At 47.9% G+C, this 6,586-nt stretch overlaps 1 pseudogene; it reads left to right on the top strand.

The window, feature by feature from the left end:
- The first annotated feature begins 650 nt into the window (after nucleotides 1-650).
- On the top strand, nucleotides 651-1,768 carry LOC121103734 (annotated as a pseudogene).
- Nucleotides 1,769-6,586: the final 4,818 nt, after the last annotated feature.

Genomic DNA, 6,586 nt, shown 5'->3' with positions numbered 1-6,586 from the left:
AGGCGGGAGGAGGAGACACCGGGGTGGCCCTTGAGCGGGCGACACCTTTCCGGGGCTCTATAAATTGAGCACCTGGGATGGGTAGGGGGCCTACGCCACCACAGCCGCCCGCAGTCACAGTCCGGCCACTGACCGCATAGCGCCCGCAGGCAGCCGCCGCCAACAGCGGGAACGCTGAGCTACCCTGCAGCAAGGGGACCTCGAGGCGCAGCAGGAGGTGGGTGCCCCCGCCCCATCTCTGCCCGGTCAGCGTGGGTGCTGGGACCCAGGCGTTTCCGAGGGAGACGGGGGTGGGGAGCACCCCTTCCTTCTCTCCGCGGCCTCGGCGGGCGAAGAGGTGGGGCTGCGGGGGGAGCGCCCGGTCGCGGGAGCCCGCGGGGCGCTGTCCCGGGCGAGCCGGCACCGGGGAGGGCGCTGTGCGCGGGCGGGGCCGCCGGGCACCCTCGCTGGGTGAGTAATCCCTTTCGCTCCCGTCCCCCAGCCAGGCCAGGGCTCGACCCGCGGACCACGCGCCGCCATCGCGAGCTTCCGGGCGCCCAGGCTCCGAGCGGCTGCGCGTCCCGCAAGGCCCGGCTGAGAGCGAGACGAGAGTTGGAGAGGGCGGAGCGGCAGCCGGGAATCCCAGCGCACCGGCTCTAGCCAGGCCCGGCGCGGCCCGTCGCCCCCGCCGGCCACCCCGTGCCCCTGCGTCCCTGTGCCCCGGCACCCGCGGGTCCACCATGATGCAGATCTGCGACACCTACAACCAGAAGCACTCGCTCTTAACGCCATGAACCGCCATCGGCGGGTGAACAACATGGACCAGACGGTGATGGTGCCCAGCCTGCCGCGCGACGCGCTCCCTGGCCGAGCCCGGCTGGACAACGACGTCGGCGTGGAGGTGGGGAGGCAGTGGCGGCTGCCTGGAGGAGCGCACGTCCCCGCCCCCGGCCCGGGCAGCTCCAATGGCAGCTTTTCGCGCTCCCGGACATGTAGCCACTCACGTGCTGCTCAAGTCCATCCGCAACGACATCGAGTGGGGGTCCTGCACCAGCGCCGGCGGGAGCGAGGAGGGCAACGCCTGGAAGTCCAAGGACATCCTGGTGGACCTGAGCCACCTAGAGGGCGCGGAAGCCGGCGAGGAGGACCTGGAACAGCAGTTCCACTACCACCTGCGCGGGCTGCACACTGTGCCTCCAAACTCACGCGTAAAGCCAACATCCTCACCAACAGATACAAGCAGGAGATCGGCTTCAGCAATTGGGGCCACTGGAGGGACGCCCGTGGCTGCCCAGCACCCTTCCTGCCCATCTCTCACCCTTTCCCTCAAAGCTATTTTCTTTCTGGCTGTAGGGCGCGATGGGCGATGGGTGGACTGCAAAGTTGCGGGGCTGCGTACGCAGGGGCGGCGGGGCTGCCTGGAGGAAGGGCCTCTTTGCCAAGAGGAGAGGAAAGTGGTGGCGGGAGTTAGGTTGGGGCCTCCCTCTCCTGCAGTGGGTGGGGGGCCTGTGTTCTACATTGGTGGGAATGGAACTGGGCTGACGCCCTGCATTCAGCCTGTGCCTTTCTTGGAGTTTCTTTTCTGTTCTTTCTGGAGGAGATGAGTCGAGAAGGGGCCATGCCGGGGTGCGGCGCTGGGTTGCCACACTTGGGAGCGGCGCCTGCCCGGAGCCGGGCGCTGGGGAAGGCGGGGCGCGCAGCCTCCTACCGCCCTGCCATTGGGCTGGTGGAGGCCGCAGCGTTGCTAGGATTGCATCAGTTTTCCTGTTTGCACTATTTCTTTTTGTAGCAGTGGCCCCGTCTTAAAGTATTTCCAATCTCCTTGCTCTGAAACTTCGTCGATTCCATTGTGATAAGCGCACAAACAGCACTGTCTGTCGGTAACCGGTACTACGAGATTAATGATTTTCTGTTACACTGTATAGTTGTCCTGTGGCACCCCTACCCCAACCCTTTCACGCCCTCCCCGCCCCCAACCCAGTGTGTGGAAGCTGGCACCGTGCCAGCTCGTACGAAGCTTGCCACTCAGCCAGTGAAAATAATAATGTTATTATGAGAAAGTGGACTTATCCGAAATGGAACCAACTGACATTCTATCCGTGGTGTACATAGAATGATGAAGGGTTCCACTGTTGTCATATGTCTTAAATTTATTTAAAACTTTTTTTAATCCAGATGTAGACTATATTCTAAAATAAAAAAAGCAAATGTGTTAACGAAACTCAACAAAAGTTTGTTGCTTTTTAATCTGTCCATGAGTGGCCTAGCTAAGTGAAATAAAAATAAATTCAATTGCCTTTTTTTTTTTTAGCAAAAGAAAATGTTATTTCCTCTCTGGTATTTCAAAGTGGTGGATAATCATCTCCGTGAGGATCCAGTTTTGTTTGGGATGTAGCTACCACCGAGATTCACTACCAAGCTTTTTATTTTTAAGTCAGTACCCGATAGGCCCACACACCTCAACAAAAACTCATAGATACCCAAAGTGATCTGGGAGGGTACATCTATTTTTCAACCTCCTTGGCCGGCTTTTCACATTGCTTGATTAACATTTTGAACTTCTTAAGAAGCCCAAGCACAAACTGAAGTGGGTTTTTGTTTTTGTTTTTGTTTTTTTGAGGCAGAAAAAACCCATTTAAGAGGCAGAAATTTCACTTGGCTACTGAGAAGTGAGAAAAATCAGAAAAGAAACACCAGCTAATACTCATGCACACATCTCGCGGGTCTTTACTTACAAGACTTTCAGGTGGATCTTAGGAGATACTGAAATGTGTTATAAAGTGTGCCAGGCCTCTTCCACTCGTTCCCAGGGAAGTGCTAAGTTTTGTTAAGCAGTGCCCTGCAATCCTTCCAGTGAGCGGGCATGTAGCGGTGGCATGCAATGGTGGATGGCCGATCAGAGCCAAGCTGCAGCAGGGCCCTTGGGAACACTTCTTAGATGCCATTATGATGCTTTCCTGGGAGGGTGCTCCGCGTTTTCTTCCTCTCATTATTTGTTTAGGGGGAAGTAGTGTTGGATCAACTTCAGTTTTTAATCTTCAAATCATGACACATTTCTAAGCTCCTAGAGCTTGAATTTAAAATACACATAATTTTGTAGTCCAATAAATAAATAAATAAAAAGCAAAACTTTTTTTTGTGGTGTGGGCAGCTCAAGTCTATTATCAGCTTTTAGCAGCAGTGAAAAAAATGGGGAAGTGTCAAGACTGGGGTGCCTGCCTTTGCCAGAGAAAGTTAATCATTAATATATAAAGATAAGGGGAACAGCACCGAAAGTAAGGTACACAGCCTCTTGCTTTGTATTTCCTTTAAAATATCAAAGTGCAAACAACAAAGAAGGGAAACTGCAGAAGCCACAAGGTGGAAAGAAACACCAAGACTCTGGAGCCAGAAAGTGCTGTGTTCAAATCCTCCTGTTACGACTTATTAACTAGGAGTATTCAACCATCCACGCTTGTTGCCACATTTGAAATGAGGCATAATCATAACTACAAGGCTTTCTTCGTGGAGTTGAAGTCAAGATTACATGAGCTGACATATATAGAATGTCTGACACTTCGAGGTTTCTTCAGGCACTCCTAAAAAGGGGCCTTACGGGTTTCTCTCTTGCTCTCAATGTTGGTTCATGTCTCCATTGACCCCCTTGCCTCTCTCCAGGAATGTATGAAGCATGGAATGCATAATTTCAGTTACATCCTTGAAACAGCAGCTCGACTATTTCCTTTCTCAAAGCCTCGAGGGAGAACCTGAACTCAAAGCAAAAAGTCAGAGTTTGGGCAGATAATTTGCAGGAATTTTAGGAGATGCCAACTAGTTGCCAGTTGTTTTCAGGGTGTTCTCCTGGTATATAGAATACAGATAGTAAAACCTAAACCGTACATAGCTATCAATTTTAACTGCATTTTGGAAAACATTACTTCACGTAAGGGTATTTTTATACGTAAATAGTGCTTCTGACCTAGGAGTAATAACCAGCACTGGATTGGATTTTTTTTATGAACCAGTGAGGTTTCCCAGCCCCAAAAGTACTAGCCCACGGAGAGTAACTACTGTTTTATTCAAGATCAGTTTATGAGACCAAACAAGGTCAAATCATGAAAACTTTAAACATGTGGATGCCTGGATTGGTCTCTTAAAACTCATCATTAGTCTTTGTAAAATTTCAAGCTTTAAAATAAAATTTCAAACTTTACGTAGTTTCTGATTGAGGCTACACGGCTTTAACTAGTGAGATAATTTAAACTTAAACTTATTTATTTTTTCTTTTAAGGTCGGGTCCGATTTTTTTTTTTTTTCCAGTAACTCAGGGAAATGTGAAGGTTGTTCTTGAGTTCCTCTAAACACTTCATCACATCTCCGGTTAGTTCATGTGGAACTGTGGACCTTCCAGACTCGCCCGGTCAAACTCCTCATGCTATTTACAATTTGGCTTAAAATCGGAGAGGAAGGGATGAGTGACTTTATTTTCAGAAGGTGTTTCCTGAGGAAGCTCAAAGTACTCGATAGATTTTAAAGTTGCAAAGACTGCGTGGTACCTCCCTCAGAGAGCTCTTGGTTGTCGCAAAGTGCTCATGGGTGCCCAACGGTGCCCATCTCTGTGGTGGTTTGGGACCAAAGGGCAGAACGGAACCGCTAGAATGGAATTGATTACCCTCCAGATATTTACATTTGATGCGATTTTCTACATCAAAACTGCACACCAAAGCCTTTCAGAAGGCCCGCTTTTGCCTCGTAAAAACAGTTTTCTGCTTTGCTCACATGGGGTTTTTCATGTTGTACATTTACACAGTGTTCCTTAGTGGTCTGGCCTCATTTACTCTTTCTCTGAACCTGAACTCAATTGTTAGAAAACAGCTGGGACCATTATTGTTTGGACCAACTTGAAAACTAGCCCACTGTTAACAATTTTTGAAAAAATGAAAGTTATTGTCGTTTGGGTATGCCCCATACATTCCCCTTATTTGTAGTTGCCAAACAAAATTCATCGGGGCAATCTTGTCTCCCACCTCCCCCCTTCTCCCCTTAGTCTCTGGTTCTCCTTGCAAATTGGACACAGTTCTGGTGAACCGAGGTTTCAAATCTTACAGAGTATACCTTTTTTTAAAAGGTAACTATCTTTTTATGGGATGTCTAGTAGTACATTGATACCAATCATTACATCCTTGTTTGATTTATTTGAAAGAGTTTTAAATGAAATAATGACAGAGGAGATGTTTTCTCTAAAATTTTAGAGGCGAATTTTACCCCCAACAGATAAAAAAAAATCTGGACAGGAAGCTCATGAAAACTTTAAACATGTGGACTATTGGATTGGTCTCTTAAAATTAATTATTAGCCTTTTTAAAACTTCAAGCTTTAAAATAAAATAAAATAAATTTTCAAGCTTTACAAAGTTTCTGATCAAGGTAAATTGCTTTAATTAGTGAGATAACGTAAACTTAAAGTTATTTATTTTTTCTTTTAAGGTCGGGTCAGATTTTTTTTTCCAGTAACTCAGGGAAATTGTGAAGGTTGTTCTTGAGTTCCTCTAAACACTTTATTACATCTCCAGTTAGTTCATTTGGAACTGTGTAGAATTTCCTGGTAAGTGGTGGAAATAAGGGTAGTCTATTACCAATAACCATTTCCATATCTGGAAGCCAATACCATCCTTTGCCTCATGCAACGAGGGTTCCTTTCATGGATCCCCCACTTTTGATGGCCCTCATGATTCCTGTAAGGCCTGTGACTCCCCCCGGGGCAAGTAGTCATCAGAGCCAAGGGAATGCCCAGAGCTTGTGCCCCTACTTGTAGACCATACTTGGGTACCTGGATCTCTAGAGTTCCTTATCCAAATGGCCCTGACCCCCGTCCAGGGACTTCATAGACATTGGCCCTGGGTTTATGCTCCCGGTGGTGGACATGCTTGGATGATGGACAGGGCTTGGATGCAAACTGGGTTGTCCGAAGGATGGAACTAGGGGAGGAAGATAAGGGGATGGAGTGGAGACAGGAGGCTCCCCCCTGGGTTTCAGGATGGACAAAGGGTTTGAAAGCCTGCGCAGAAAGGAAATAAGAGGTGGAAGCAGTTCAAGCCTTAAGATCTCTTCCAGCATTGGCAAGTGAGGGTTCTAGCCTTTTCCTTTGTGCTTCCCACATTCCTCAAGAGCCTCCCTGCTCCACTGAAAGAATGTTATTTAATTAATGAAAGGTTGGTTAAGGAGAAGGAAAACCACATCTGTACACAGAGCTGTTCCAGCTGCTTGCCATTCAGGGCTTGAATGGAGGTGATTATAGCAAATACCCAAACGGATACGCCTTCCGTAAAACCACGCAGATTTCGCCTCCTCGAATTTTCTTTCATCTGTTTTTTGTTGTTGTTGTTGTTAATTACTGAGTTGGCTGTTTTCTTGTTAGCCTCAAAAGTCTTGGTCAAGTTAAAGCACAAAACTAATAGTTGTGTGCATCTGTCTAAACAAGGCCTGGTAAAACCACAACCGTCTCATCAGTCCTTCCTGTTTTGGCCTTCTCTATATTAAGAGGAACGTTTTTGTTTTGTTTTGTTTTGTTTTTTATTTGTATCCTCCCATAATTTTTCTTCTATTTTATAACTTCTTTGTCTATTGTT

The sequence above is a fragment of the Ursus maritimus genome (genome assembly GCF_017311325.1).
Source record: "Ursus maritimus isolate PB19 chromosome X unlocalized genomic scaffold, ASM1731132v1 scaffold_X1, whole genome shotgun sequence".
In the NCBI taxonomy this organism is placed as follows: domain Eukaryota; kingdom Metazoa; phylum Chordata; class Mammalia; order Carnivora; family Ursidae; genus Ursus; species Ursus maritimus.
This window is presented reverse-complemented; position numbering and strand designations above follow the sequence as displayed.